This window comes from Pelophylax lessonae (assembly GCF_965119305.1).
Source record: "Pelophylax lessonae genome assembly, chromosome: 12".
Taxonomy (NCBI): Eukaryota; Metazoa; Chordata; class Amphibia; order Anura; family Ranidae; genus Pelophylax; species Pelophylax lessonae.
In genome coordinates this window covers 157,586,082-157,603,131 of record NC_138779.1, presented here as the reverse complement: position 1 = coordinate 157,603,131, position 17,050 = coordinate 157,586,082, and positions in this window count along the sequence as shown.

Genomic DNA, 17,050 nt, shown 5'->3' with positions numbered 1-17,050 from the left:
GATCAATATCCGCATAAAGGGAGGAAAGAAAGAGTCATTCGAAGAAAATAGTTCAAAAGAAAATAAGGGTAAATTTTTTTCTAAAATAAATGTTTGTCCATGTTATCTTACAATGAATATTGTGGGAATTAATTTATAAATAATCTGTTTAGATAGCTTTGCCTCTACAGTATTATAGACAATGTTTACACTGTATGCATGGAGGTATTTGCTGTCACAGCAAGTTTCCAAATAATTTTCTAATGCAAGTTTTAAAAGCTAAGCAGTGATCCCGTTTGTTGATACCATATACTTTTAATGTCTTCCAATGATTGTCAAAGATGGTATAAGAATGAACTTAAAGCCTATCTTTAGCCAAACTTTTTTTTTTTTTTTTTTTTGAAGTATTGATTATTTTGGCAAATGATTATAACCTCAGATTTTGAAAGGTATACTACTTGTGTCCTTTTTGGGAGAGTTTCCCATAAGTTCCTGTTCTGTCTAACACCCAATAAATAGACACGAGAGGAGGAGGAAGATAAATCTCCCAAATTGTAATTTATTTGAATTCTTATCTAAAACATGTATGGATAGTGTTGGCCTGTAGATAGCTTAAACTCTTGTGTTACCACCGTATATAATCTAATCCAAGTAAGAAATGGCAGTGAATAACTCCTCATCGCCAGTTTATAAGGTCTCTTGAAGTGTGTATCAGGGCAAAATTAAATATATATCTAAATATATATAGATAGATATATATAGATATACTGTAAATTCTGTAAGTTGTACATCTTTCGAAAACATGCACATTTCCCCAGGTTTTATTCCTTAAAAATCAAACACAAAGACAACATAAATATGACCGTTCATCTAACAGAAATGCAATGAGTTGCAAACTTCCTGTTTGGGCTACCAATACAATAAATTTGCTGAACTCAAATCCTAAGCATTGTTGTCAACCCTGCCTTCTGGACTTACCCCCACATATCTATTTCCTACTCTAGATGTATACATTGACTGTTTTCTTAGCAAAACAATGCTACTGCCTTGACCTCCATAAGCCAACCCATGTACTTTATGTAAGCAAAGGGCTCTTGGAGATTGTAGTTTTGGGGGCATGCCTGCACCAATAGAAGCTGACCTCCTAGCAGCTGCCTCTGCAAATATTTTACAAGCCTGGCGATTATGTCTCAAACAGTAATAAAAGCTTTTTCTCACTACAGAAGCAAAGTCAAAAAACAAAAATATCCTGGGACATGATAAAAGCAGGGGAGAGGGAGGAGAGTGATTTGGGGTTACATGTAGGAAATGTCTGAACATAATCTTTAAGTTGTATTGGCTCATTGAAATGGTATTGAACTTTTTACCATAATTTCATATCTTCTAAATAAATTAGGTCATCCACAATCTGGAGGTAAAAGTGGAAATGGGCAAGATAGTGATGAAGAGCAAGGAAAGATTAATATTCGCATAAAGGGGGGAAAGAAAGGGTCATTTAAAGAAGATAATTCAAAAGAAAATAAGGGTACATTTTTTCTAAAATTAATGTTTATTAATTTAATCTTAAAATGAATGACAGGGGATTAATGTGTAAATATTCTGTTTGTATAGCTTTTCCTAAACTATATTATGGACCATGTTTACACTGTATGCATGGAGGTATTTGCTGTCACAGCAAGTTTCCAAACATTTTTTGAATACAAGCTTAAAAAGCAAAGCAGTGATCTGATTTGTTGTTTCCAGTTACTTTTAATATCTTTCTCTGATTGTCGCAGATGCTATAAGAAATAATTTAATGCCTAACTCTAGCCAAACTTTTATTTTGTTTAAGTTTTTTTTTGTTGGCAAATGATTGGAACCGCTATCAGACGTTGAAATGTATGCTATGCCGACAATGTTTCGCTAGTTTGGATAGAGGGAGAAAGAGCTGGAAATCTTGTCAAATTTGTATTGCTCATTAGGACTCCATTAGAGAAATTTCCCACCCACTTCCTGTAGTGCTGACAACATTTCACCCACTAGGAAATAGGTGTACAACAACGAATACTGAAATAAAAATGCTTTTCTTTAGTAGAGTAGGTAAATTTTAGTACCCCAGATTTTCCTTTATGTCTGTGTCCCTGTTGCCGATATTCTTTCTTTTCCAGTCTGCTGAAACAATAGTCAGCATTACAGAAAGTAGGAGTAAATCTCTCTAATGAAGGCCCAGGTAACAGTTTAAACTCCAGAGGAAGTCTAATGTTTTTGGCTTACAAAGACTTTAGATGCCCATGTAAGGAAAGAGCTCTTGGAGGTTGTATTTCTGAAGACATGCCTGCACCAATAGAAACTGACCTCCTAGCAGCTGCCTTTGCAAATATTTTACAAGCCTGGCGATTATGTCTCAAACAGTAATAAAAGCTTACCCCCACTACAGAAGCAAAGTAAAAAAAAAAATATATATATATATCTATATATCCATATATATAGATATATATATAATGTCTGAACATAGTCTTTAAGTCGTATTGGCTCATTAAAGAGGTGTTTAACTCTTTTTTCATATATTAGGTCATCCACAATCTGGAGGGAAAAGTGGAAATGGGCAAGATAGTGACGAAGACCAAGGAAAGATTAATATTCGCATAAAGGGGGGAAAGAAAGGGTCATTCAAAGAAAATAATTCAAAAGAAAATAAGGGTACATTTTTTCTAAAATTAATGTTTATCAATCTTATCCTAAAATAAATGACGTGGGGATGAATGTATCAATAATCTGTTTGTATAGCTTTTCCTAAACTGTATTATGGACCATGCTTACACTGTATGCATGGAGATATTTGTTGTCACAGCAAGTTTCCAAACAATTTTTGAATGCAAGTTTAAAAAGCAGTGATCTGATTTGTTGCTTCCAGTTATTTTTAAGGAAACAGCTCTTGGAGGTAAGGTTGTAGTTCTGAGGACATGCCTGCACCAATAGAAACTGACCTCCTAGCAGCTATCTTTGCAAATATTTTACAAGCCTTTTTAATTATATCTCAAACAGTAATAAAAGTTTTTTTCCCATTACAGAAGCAAAGTAAAAAAAAAAAAACACTATATATATATATATAGATACATATATATATATATATATATATATATATATACAGTGCCTTGCGAAAGTATTCGGCCCCCTTGAACTTTGCGACCTTTTGCCACATTTCAGGCTTCAAACATAAAGATATAAAACTGTAATTTTTTGTGAAGAATCAACAACAAGTGGGACACAATCATGAAGTGTAACGAAATTTATTGGATATTTCAAACTTTGTTAACAAATAAAAAAACTGAAAAATTGGGGCGTGCAAAATTATTCAGCCCCTTTACTTTAAGTGCAGCAAACTCTCTCCAGAAGTTCAGTGAGGATCTCTGAATGATCCAATGTTGACCTAAATGACTAATGATGATAAATAGAATCCGCCTGTGTGTAATCAAGTCTCTGTATAAATGCACCTGCACTGTGATAGTCTCAGAGGTCAGTTTAAAGCCCAGAGAGCATCATGAAGAACAAGGAACACACCAGGCAGGTCCGAGATACTGTTGCAGAGAAGTTTAAAGCTGGATTTGGATACAAAAAGATTTCCCAAGCTTTAAACATTCCAAGGAGCACTGTGCAAGCGATAATATTGAAATGGAAGGAGTATCAGACCACTGCAAATCTACGAAGACCTGGCCGTCCCTCTAAACCTTCAGCTCAAACAAGGAGAAGACTGATCAGAGATGCAGCCAAGAGGCCCATGATCACTCTGGATGAACTGCAGAGATCTACAGCTGAGGTGGGAGACTCTGTCCATAGGACAACAATCAGTCGTATACTGCACAAATCTGGCCTTTATGAAAGAGTGGCAAGAAGGAAGCCATTTCTTAAAGATATCCATAAAAAGTGTCGTTTAAAGTTTGCCACAAGCCACCTGGGAGACACACCAAACACGTGGAAGAAGGTGCTCTGGTCAGATGAAACCAAAATCAAACTTTTTGGCAACATTGCAAAACGTTATATTTGGCGTAATAGCAACACAGCTCATCACCCTGAACACACCATCCCCACTGTCAAACATGGTGGTGGCAGCATCATGGTTTGGGCCTGCTTTTCTTCAGCAGGGACAGGGAAGATGGTTAAAATTGATGGGAAGATGGATGGAGCCAAATACAGGACCATTCTGGAAGAAAACCTGATGGAGTCTGCAAAAGACCTGAGACTGGGACGGAGGTTTGTCTTCCAACAAGACAATGATCCAAAACATAAAGCAAAATCTACAATGGAATGGTTCACAAATAAACATATCCAGGTGTTAGAATGGCCAAGTCAAAGTGCAGACCTGAATCCAATCGAGAATCTGTGGAAAGAACTGAAAACTGCTGTTCACAAACGCTCTCCATCCAACCTCACTGAGCTCAAGCTGTTTTGCAAGGAAGAATGGGCAAAAATTTCAGTCTCTCGATGTGCAAAACTGATAGAGACATACCCCAAGCGACTTATAGCTGTAATCGCAGCAAAAAGTGGCGCTACAAAGTATTAACTTAAGGGGGCTGAATAATTTTGCACGCCCAATTTTTCAGTTTTTTATTTGTTTAAAAAGTTTGAAATATCCAATAAATTTTTTTCCACATAAGGATTGTGTCCCACTTGTTGTTGATTCTTCACAAAAAATTACAGTTTTTACCTTTATGTTTGGAGCCTGAAATATGGCAAAAGGTCAAAAAGTTCAAGGGGGCCGAATACTTTCTCAAAGCACTGTATATATATATATATATATATATATATATATATATATATATATATATATATATATATATAATGTCTGAACATAGTCTTTAAGTCGTATTGGCTCATTGAAGAGGTGTTTAACTCTTTCCTATAATTTCATAATATCTTCTCAATATATTAGGTCATCCACAATCTGGAAATAAAAGTGGAAATGGGCAAGATAGTGATGAAGAGCAAGGAAAGAAAGGAAAGATCAATATCCGCATAAAGGGAGGAAAGAAAGGGTCATTCGAAGAAAATAATTCAAAAGAAAACAAGGGTACATTTTTTTCTAAAATAAAAGTTTGTCCATGTTATCTTACAATGAATATTGTGGGAATTAATTTATAAATAATCTGCTTAGATAGCTTTTCCTCTGCTGTATTATGGACCAAGTTTACACTGTATGCATGGAGGTATTTGCTGTCACAGCAAGTCTCCAAACAATTTTCTAATGCAAGTTTAAAAAGCAAAGCAGTGACCCCATTTGTTGCTACCATATGTCTCCCAATGATTGTCAAATATATATATATATATATATATATATACTGTAAATGCTGTAAGTTGTACATCATTCCAAAACATGCACATTTCCCCAGGTTTTATTCCTTAAAAATCAAACACAAAGACAACAGAAAAATAACTGTTCATCTAACAGAAATGCAATGAGCTGCTAACTTCCTATTTTTTGGCTAACAATACAGTAAATTTTCTGAACTCAAATCCCAAGCAATGTTGTCAAAACAACATATCTATTTCCTACTCTCGATGTATACATTGACAGTTTTCTAAGCAGAACATTGCTGCTGCCTTGACTCCCATAAGCCAGCCCATGTACTTTATGTAAGCAAAGGGCTCTTGGAGATTGTAGTTTTGGGGGCATGCCTGCACCATTAGAAGCTGACCTCCTAGCAGCTGCCTCTGCAAATATTTTACCAGCCTGGCAATTATATCTTAAACAGTAATAAAAGCTTTTTCTCACTACAGAAACATGGTCAATAAAAAAAAAAAAAAAAATATTCTAGGTTACATATAGGAAATGTCTGAACATAATCTTTAATTCGTACTGGCTCATTGAAGAGGCATTGAAATCTTTACTATAAATTCATATCTTCTAAATATTTCAGGTCATCCAAAATTTGGAGGTAAAAGTGGAAATGGGCAAGGTAGTGACGAAGAGCAAGGAAAGATTAATTTTCGCATAAAGGGAGGAAAGAAAGGGTCATTCGAAGAAGATAATTCAAAAGAAAATAAGGGTAATTTTTTTCTAAAATAAATGTTTATCACTTTCTTCCTAAAATAAATATGGTGGGGATAAATGTATAAATAATCTGTTTGGATAGCTTTTCCTAAACTGTATTATGGACCATGTTTACACTGTATGCAATGAGGTTTTTGCTATCACGGCAAGTTTAAAAGCAAAGCAGTGATCCCATTTGTTGCTGCCAGATACTTTGATGTCTTCCACTGATTGTCACAGAACAGATAAGAATGCATTTAAAGCCTAACTCTAGCCAAACTTTTATTTTGTTTAAGTTTTAGTTATTTTGGCAAATTGTTTGAACCTCTATCTGATTTTGAAATGTATGCGATGCCAACAACTTTTTGCTATTTTGAACAGAGTGGGAAAGAGCTGGTACTCCTGTCAAATTTTTCTTGCTCCTTAGGACTCCATTAGGGAGATTTCTCCCCACTTCCTATCCTGCTGACAACATTTCACATAAAAAAAGGAAATACGTGTAACTCTCTGACAACAACAAAGACCGAAATATAAATGCTTTTCTTTAGTAGAGTAGGAGTAAAGTTAGAGCCCCAGATTTTCATTTATGCCTGTGTCCTTGTTACAGATTTTTTTTCTTTTTTAGTCTGCTGAAACAATAGTCAGGAAGAGGGAGTAAATCTCTCTAATGATGCCCCAGGTAGCAGATGAAATTCCAGAGGAAGTCCAATGTTTTTGGTTTACATACACTTTATATACTATCTATGCCCCATGAAAGACATTTCTCCTGTCTTTCTGTTCTGTATGACAACTGTCACCAGGGCAGCAATTGAGAGGAAATAATGGGGTAACAGGCAATAAATGGACAGACAAGAGTAAAATACTGACATAAGCTATGAGAGTTCCCCTTTATAAAATTAAATGAAAACATTATTTAATTGCTGCTTGCATCCATTTTGGGAGAATCTCCCTTTGTCTGACACCCAATAAATAGACATGGGATTAGAAGAAATTTCCCAAATGGTGACATTAGTTTACAGATGCTCTAAATTATTCTTATTCTAAGCTAAAACATGTTTGGCTAGTGTTGGCCTTGAGTTAACTTAATCTCATGTGTTACTATATCATTTAACCTGAGTAGGAAATCCTGTTTCTCAGTACATAAACAAGATCAAATTAAAAAATATATTATATATTCTGGGATATACTGTAGCGAGAGAGGAAAGTTTCGTTTTAAATACAGGCAATATATGAACATGCCTTTAAATCGTATTGGCATGTTCCAGAGACATTGATCTCTTTATTGTAATTTCATAATATCTTTTAAATAAATTAGGTCACCCACAATCTGGAGGTAAAAGTAGAAAGGGGCAAGGTAGTGATGAAGGGCAAGGAAAGATCGATATTCGCATACAAGGAGGAAAGAAAGGGTAATTTGAAGAAGATCATTTAAAAGAAAATAAGGGTACTTTTTTCTCTAATGAAGGTTTATCAACTTCATCTAAAAAGTAATATTATGGCGATTATTTTATAAATATAAAGTATCCTCTACTCTTTTTAAAGACCATGTTTTACACTGTATTCATGGAGGTGTTTTCTATCACGACAAGCTTCTGGTACTTTTCTAATGCAAGTTTGAAAAACAAAGCAGTGATCCCGTTTATTGCTACGAGTCACTTTAAATTTCTTCCACTGACTGTCACAGGTGCTATAAGAATTCATGTAAAGCTTAATTCCAGCCAAACTTTTGTTCTGTTTGAGTTTTGGTTATTTTGGCAAATTATTGGAACCTCTATAAAATTTTGAAATGTTTGCAATGCTGAAAACATTTTTGCTAGTTCGTACAGAATGGGGAAGGGCTTGCACTCCTGTCAAATTTTTACTTGTCCTTAGAACTTTATTAGAGAGATTTCCTCCCCACTTCATGTTCTACTGACAACATTTCACCCAACAGGAAATAAGTGTAACTCTCTTACAACAACAAATGCAATTTTTTTGTAGAATAGGGAAAAGTTAGAACCCCAGACTTGCATGTCTATCTGTGTCCTTGTTACAGATTTTCTTTCTTTTCCATTCTGATGAAATAATTGTCAGCATTACAGGAAGTGGGAGTGAATTTTTCTTATGAAGCCCCAGGGAGCACTTGAAACTACAAAGGAAGTCTAATGTTGTTGGCTTACACACACTTTATATACGGTCTACGCCCTCATAGACAATATTTTCCTGTCATCCTGCTCTGTATGACAACTGTCGCCGGGGGAGGAACTGAGAGCAAATAATGGGGAGAGAGACAACAAAACAATTCTGACAGAGGTTTTGACAATTCCCCTTTTTACATTTAATGAAAACAATAATTTCTTTTTGAGGAGAATTTCCCCTCAGTTCCTGTTCTGTCTGACACCCAAAAAATAGACATGAGTTCAAGAGAAATCTTCAAAATGGTGACATTAAATGACTGATGCTCTAAATTATTCTTATTCTATGCTAAAACAAGTTTGTCTAGTGTTGACCTTTGCTAACTTAATCAGTTGTGTTAATATATTATATAGCCAGGTAGCAAATGGCCATGAATCATCCCTAGTACTGTATAGAATAGTACTGTAGTATAGAAGTATTGTACTTTATATACTGATAAATATATCAGTATATACAGAATATAGTATACTGTGTACTGTATGTTACACTTCTCTCCAATATATGTGCATTTTCCTCAGGTTTTATACCTTCAAAACACAACAGAAACGCAAAATAAAGTTGATTTCTGGTTGATTTACCAGAAATACAAAAAGCTTTTAGCTTTCCATTTGAGCTACCAGTACAGTACCTTTGCTGAACTCAAATCACAAGCAGTGTTGTCAACCCTCCCTTTTGGACTATCCCCCACGTATCTATTTCCTACTCTAGATGTATACATTGACCATGCTATTTCTCATCAAAACAATGCTGCTGCCTTGACTCCCATAAGCATGCCCATGCACTGTATATAAGGAAAGGGCTTTGGAGGTTGTTCTGAGGGCATGTCTGCACCAATAGAAACTGACCTCCTAGGAGCTGCCTCTGCATATATTTTACAAGCCTGGTAATTATGTCACAAAGAGTAATAAAAGCTATTTCTCACACCAGAAACAAGGTCAAATTAAAAAAAAAAACAAAAAAAAAAAAAACATGCTATAGAGGGGGAGAGGCATGAGGGAGGTTTGAGGTTAAATTTAGGCAATATCTGAACCTAGCCTGTAAAATTGTATTGGCCACTCTAAACTCTTTACTTTACTTTCATAATATCTTCTAAATGTATTAGATCGTCCACAATCTGGAGGTAAAAGTGGAAATGGGCAAGGTAGTGATGAAGAACAAGGAAAGATCAATATCCGCATAAAGGGAGGAAAGAAAGGGTCATCTGAAGAAGATAATTCAAAAGAAAATAAGGGTACATTTTTTCTATAATAGATGTCATTATGGCAATTAATTTACAAAATAATCTGTTTGGATAACCTTTCCTCTACTATATTATGGATTATGGTTTACACTGTATGCAGGGAGGTGTTTGCTTTAACAACAAGTTTCTAAAATTTTTCTAATGCAAGTTTTCAAAACAAAGCAGTGATCCCATTTGTTGCTACTGGCTGCTTTTAATTACTTCCACTGATTGTCACAGATGCTATCAGAATTAACTAAAAGTAGCCAGACTTTAATTTTATTTAAGTTTTGGTTATTTTGGCAAATAATTGCAACTTCTATCACATTTAATATCATATTTAAATGTATGTGATGCAAAAAACGTTTTGCTAGTTTGGATAGAGAGGAAAAGGCCTGGAACTCCCGTCAATTTTTTACTGCTCCTTTGGACTTTATTAGAGAGATCCCCCCCCCCCCCCCGCCTACATACACACACACTTCATGTCCTACTGACAACATTTTACCCAACAAGAAATACTGTAAGTGTAACTCTCTGACAACAACAAAGACCAAAATATGTCTCTATTCTTTTTTAGTAGAATAGAGAAAAGTTGGAACCCCAGATTTTTATTGCTGTGTCCCTGCTGCAGATTTTCTTCCTTTTCCAGTCTGCTTTTCCAATCTGAGGAAAGAATAGGATGCACACCGCAGAGTACAGTTTCTAAGCTACACTGACTATTCACAACTACATCTGCTACCCCCACCCCCCAACTAATATGTAAAAATCCCACTTCATAGGTTGGCTTGATCAGGATCAGACAAGACACAGCTTTGAACTTTGCACATGCATATTGTGCTTCTATAATAATTACCCCTAATTTGTGCATGCACACAGTTCGGATTCTGGGCCCCAATGCATAACATGAATGCACATTGCAGAGTACCGTTTCTAAACTACACTGAAAAGAAGGCTATAGCTATGCCCTACTAGTTCGGCAGTTTAAATAGGGTTTTAAAATGAAGCTGTAGCACAATATAGGCAAATCAAAACAGAATCTGCATGTCTCATTTCCATCGTAAAATTTCAAAAATAAGCCATTGTTTTCACGCACTATACTGTTAAAGGCCAAAAAGTTTGAAACATATCTATTCAGTTTGGAATAAATGGCTCTACATTGTTAGGCTGTACCGGTGCTATAAGCTAACAGTGCTGGATGCACTATTGGCCTAAGGGTATGAAGGAATAATTTGGTTGTCCACTCCTAACCTAAAATGAAGAATAAACAATTTTTTAAGATATGCAGATACCTTTAGGTTTAAGAAGGTCCTATTGTGCTTCTTTCAGTGAGGGTCTTTTTTGATTCCTTTCATTTCATCTCTCCATGTTGGAATATAAATTCTCTATATTTATCTTTTTTTAAGTAGACGTTTGTGGGTAACAGGTGGGTTTTTGGACAAAACTGCACTTTTATTGTAATGAAATTGACCACTCTGCTAATGTTTTACATGTCACTCCTTTAAAACTAATGAGGTAACATCATTCACAAAATGAAAGCATACGTGTATATTTTGATAATACATTGCAATACTTATTTCAGTTTTGTTACATTCAACAGCCAAGAAACCCACGAAGCCTGTAGTACCTGAAGAACCACTGGAGCCTGTAGTACCCGAGGAACCAGTGAAACCCATAGAGCCTGTAGTACCCGAGGAACCAGTGAAACCCATAGAGCCTGTAGTACCCGAGGAACCAGTGAAACCCGCAGAGCCTGTAGTACCTGAGCCTGTGGTACCTGAGGAACCAGTGAAACCCATAGAGCCTGTAGTACCCGAGGAACCAGTGATACCCGCAGAGCCTGTGCTACCTGAACCTGTGGTACCCGAGGAACCAGTGATACCCACAGAGCCTGTAGTACCTGAACCTGTGGTACCTGAGGAACCAGTGAAACCCACAGAGCCTGTAGTACCCGAGGAACCAGTGATACCCGCAGAGCCTGTGGTACCTGAGCCTGTGGTACCTGAGGAACCAGTGAAACCCATAGAGCCTGTACTACCTGAGCCTGTGGTACCCGAGGAACCAGTGAAACCCGTAGAGCCTGTACTACCTGAGCCTGTGGTACCCGAGGAACCAGTAGAACCCACAGAGTCTGTGGTACCTGAGCCTGTGGTGCCTGAGGAACCAGTGAAACCCATAGAGCCTGTACTACCTGAGCCTGTGGTACCCGAGGAACCAGTGAAACCCATAGAGCCTGTACTACCCGAGCCTGTGGTACCAGAGGAACCAGTGAAACCCATAGAGCCTGTACTACCTGAGCCTGTGGTACCCGAGCAACCAGTGATACCTGCAGAGCCTGTGGTACCTGAGCCTGTGGTACCCGAGGAACCAGTGAAACCCATAGAGCCTGTACTACCTGAGCCTGTGGTACCCGAGGAACCAGTGAAACCCATAGAGCCTGTACTACCTGAGCCTGTCGTACCTGAGGAACCAGTGAAACCCATAGAGCCTGTACTACCTGAGCCTGTGGTACCCGAGGAACCAGTAAAACCCACAGAGTCTGTGGTACCTGAGCCTGTGGTGCCTGAGGAACCAGTGAAACCCATAGAGCCTGTACTACCTGAGCCTGTGGTACCTGAGGAACCAGTAAAACCCACAGAGTCTGTGGTACCTGAGCCTGTGGTGCCTGAGGAACCAGTGAAACCCATAGAGCCTGTACTACCTGAGCCTGTGGTACCCGAGGAACCAGTGAAACCCATAGAGCCTGTACTACCTGAGCCTGTGGTACCCGAGGAACCAGTGAAACCCATAGAGCCTGTACTACCTGAGCCTGTGGTACCCGAGGAACCAGTAAAACCCACAGAGTCTGTGGTACCTGAGCCTGTGATACCCGAGGAACCAGTGAAACCCATAGAGCCTGTACTACCTGAGCCTGTGGTACCCGAGGAACCAGTGAAACCCATAGAGCCTGTACTACCTGAGCCTGTGGTACCCGAGGAACCAGTGATACCCGCAGAGCCTGTAAAACCTGAGGAACCCACAGAGCCTATAGTACCAGTAAAACCAACAGAGGTTAAAGAACCAGAGCCTGCTTCCACACTAGGTAAAAGGCACTTTGCATTTGCGGTTTTAATAAAAGCATAAATATTCCATTTTATTGTCATGTGCTTAGTGCGAAATGATAAAGAGTGGGCATGGTTTTCACTGCCCCAGGGGTGTTGCTAGGATTGTAAAATACCTGGGGTTCCTTTGGGAAATGAAAGTCGTATAGTAATGCCGTGCATGCAGTGTGCTGCGGAGTATGGCGGGCGTGGGCAAATTGCGTTAAGAGTGGGAGGGAAGGAGCATGGTTAAATGAAACAAAAGCCTTCTTGTACCTATACAATATATATTTTTTTTAATTAAACACTACCATTACATACAATTTTGTGTACACTGGAAATAGACAGAGAGCTAACACTTATTCTGAGCTACCTTACAGAAGAACTTCTCTAGAATAGTCATGGACTGGTTAACTACTAGCAACTGTTAAGACAATGAACACTTTGGTCAGGCATATGTAATGTACAATATAGTGTTTATAGTGCAGAAATATGTAATGTACAACATAGTGTATATAGCACAGGAATATGTAATGTAAAATATACTGTATATAGCGCTGGAATATGTAATATAAAACATTGTGTATATAGTGCAGGAGTGTGTAATGTACAATATAGTGAATATAGTGCAGGAGCCTGTAATGTAATATACAGTATATATATATATATATATATATATATATATAGTGCAGGAATGTGTAATGTAAAATATAATGTATATAGTGCAGGAGTCTGCAATGTACTGTATAGTGCAGAATGTCTCAACCTTTTTACTTTCGATTAACCCTTGACAAAAGGTTTGAGATCTCAGGGAACTCCTGAAAAAATACTTTGATCTAAAGCTCATGGAACATTGTGATCAGCGAGCTGTTGATATAATAACATTAAGTATTAAAATAATTATAAAAAAATACCCTTTGATGTAAAATGTGTGCTTGCTTTTTTCTGCACAGGTGTTCAATTCTGGGTCAAATCTGAGATAATCACTGTACAGAGGGTCAGCAGGGAAGTGAACAAGAGGACAGCAGGGCAGAGAACAGGGGTATAGTGACAGAGTGCAGGGGGTCAGCATAGCAAAATATAGGGGTCAGCAGGGCAGTGGACAGGAGGTACATAGGGCACAGTATGCAGGGACAGGAGGGCTCCTGGCTCCTCCTCTTCAGCCAGTGCACCCAAAAGCAAGCCGCTTGCTCTGGGGTACTGGTGCATGCTCACTCCCAAGCCCCGGTGCATGTGTCCATAAGACACATAGATGTGTGGTTGGCCCCACTCCTCTGCTCTCGCCTCATTGGCTTACTGGCAGTGATTGATAGTAGAAGGAGCCATTGGCTCCCAGTGCTGGGTCAGCCAATAGGGAATGAGTGCTGGAGAGAGCTCAGGTAAGTTGGGGGGGGGGGGGCTGCTGCACACAGAAGGTATTTTACATTCATACATTAGACTGCATGAAGGTAAAAAAAACTTGGGCCTTTAAAACCACTTTAACAGAGAAGCCATGTGGGTGTGAGCCTACGCCACCTAAAAGTGTTTCCATACTTAGGTTTGGATCATGTCCTGGAACTGCAAGACTTATATAGTTTAATATGTGCCAAATAAGCAACATAATCTATATATTTGAATAGGACTCAATACATGACTGTATATAAATCCAAGCAAATAGTCATTAAAGTCTAAAAATCAAACAGCCAAAAGCTCTCTCTTAAATGTGCTTCAGTTCATGTGCTTTAAATTTGGCACATGCACATTGTGCCTTCATAGTAATGGCCCCTACTTGGTGCATGCAACGCAATTCAGAAAGTGGGTTCCATGGCTGCTTATGGACTTATACTAAATACTGCAGTTTCTAAACTATACAACAACTATAAAAAAACAATGTTTCAGCGCTGTAAAATATAAATCATGAAATCACATTAGTGATATAATGTCCATAATTATAAACATAAATAAGTGTCCATTAAGTGCCGGGTCACACTTGTGCGATGCGGGAAGGCTGCGAATTCGCAGCCTGTTCCCGCATCGCAAACACACATCTAGCAGTTCACACTGCCATATGCGATACACAGGGGGTGTCAATGAAATGTTAATGACACCCCCAGTTTGATTGCATATCACAGTGCGATCTGACAGTTCGCACAGGATTGGATCGCACAAGTGTGAACCACTGTGCGATCCGATCCTGATGCGGCTAAAAAAAAGGGTCATGTGTGACTTTTGTGCGGGTGCAGTGCGAATTTAGCCATACAACGTGTATGGCTGAATTCGCATCCGCACATCCGATCGCATGTAATAAAGGAGCAGTGCGCTCCGATATTACATGCGATCGCCGCACACGCTATAGTGTGAACAGGCACTAAAAGAAAGTACTCAATAAACTAGTGAAAAACAAATCATCCTTATAATAGGTGTTTGTCAGTCCAAGGGACAAAGTGCTTGGTTACCCAGTGAAATAAATGCAATATCCGGTGTCACTCTTGTGCTGCCAACCTCCACCAAATAGCTGAAAAACAAACTCACCAGAGATAATGGCTGTCTATGTTATAGGACAGCAAATGCGCCTTCATCTGGTGATAACTTTGCTCATGGAATACCGCTAACAAGCGGATGAAAGTAAAAGATATTTCCAGCATCAAAATGCAGGATTTTTTTTGTTTAAACATCCAATAACAATGGAGACCAATCAGGGGGAGCTTTATTCTCTTTGGTTTTCTAAGTTTCCATTCAGGTTATCCTTCATTGCTTGTAACTCGTGTGCAACTCCCAAATCTTCACTCTTCATGATCTCATCCCATATCTTTTCTCCTCTGTACAGGCCAGCTGAGCACTCCATTCCAATACTGGAAACAGCAGAATTCTGCCTTTTCCAGTATTTGAATGGAGTGCTCTGTCGGCCTTTACATAGGAGAAAAGATATGGGATGAGATCATGAAGAGTGAAGATTTGGGAGTTGCACACGAGTTACAAGCAATGAAGGATAACCTGAATGGAAACTTAGAAAACCAAAGAGAATAAAGCTCCCCCTGATTGGTCTCCATTGTTATTGGATGTTTAAACAAAAAAATTCCTGAGCACTTTGTCCCTTGGACTGATGAGAACCTATTATAAGGATAATCTATTTTTCACTTATGTTTATTGAGTACTTTTTTTCAATGGACACTTATTTATGTTTATAATTATGGACATTATATCATTAATGTGATTTCATGATTTATATTTTACAGCGCTGCAACATTGTTTATTATTTTATTTAAGTGTGGATATATTTGCACTTTCTTGCACACTGCTCAATTTTGTTTTGTTTGAGTGCTGACATCACATTTTATTATTATACTATAACTATGTAGAGAAAGTTGTAGCTATGCTCTATACATATTGCCTGGCCCTATTTGGACAGTTTTGGGAAATCATAGCACAATTGAGCCATCTTAAGACAAATGATATCTGCATGTCTCACTTACAAAATAAGCTCTAGTTTTCATGCATCGCACTGTAGACAGGCCATTAAGTCTGAAAAATATTGATGCAGTTTGGGATGAGCGCCTCTATACAATTTTCAGCTGTATTGGTGCAATAAATTAACAGTTCTGGATACACTGTGCCTAGGGGCAAAACAAAATAATTTGCATGGGTCCTGTCATTTGAAAATTAGGGATAATGGGTTATTTGGGGATTTTTAAAATGTGCAGATACTTTTCTGTTTTAAGAAGGTTCTGTTGTGTTTTTCACTGGTTCAGTTGGGGTTCTTTTGATTCCTGTAATTCCACCTCACCATTTATACGGGATGTACATTCTCTATATTTAGCTATTTTAAAGTGGGTCTGTGTGGGTTTACAAACAACAATACACTTATAAGTTTATTGATGTGGTTTGCCAATGGCCAATATGCTGTTTACTTTGCAGGGGAAGTTGCCCTAGAGCTTAGTGAATATTGTGAAGCTTCACTTTGCAAAGCATATCCAATTAGTCAGCACTGCTGGGTATTGCGTTTGTTAAGATAGATGTACATTTCCTTCATGGGTATGACGAGGTGCCCTTGGCACAGTGTTTAAACATTATTCTGAACACTTTGTTTGGAATTAACTATTCCTGTGTGGCTCATTGGTTTACTTATTACTAAATGTATGTATCATATTTTATCCCAATTTTACAGCACCACCTAAGCCTTCAGGAAAGTCTTGTACCTTTAACAAAGATATTGTGGCTGATGGACAAACTGTGGAACTTGATTGTGTCACATGGTAGGACACACATTTTTTACACATTTCTTTGCCGTTTGGCTGGAAGAATTGACTTGTAATTTTGTGATGGTAAAGCTCTTTATGTATGCCAGCAGACACTTCCTAATAGGTCTAAACATAAAAGAACGACCATCAACAACATTATATTTTAAAGGGGAAAATGTGATAGTCACTAATAATTTAATGTAGGTAAATCTTCCTGGTGCACATGCTTTAAAATACAGTGGTTGTAACCTGCAGTGAATGTTTGGTGACTGTCACATTCTTTTCTTTATAAATGTGCCCCTTAGTATAGACATTAAAAATATACTAACATAGTAACATAGTTCGTCAGGTTGTAAAAAGGCACACGTATATTTAA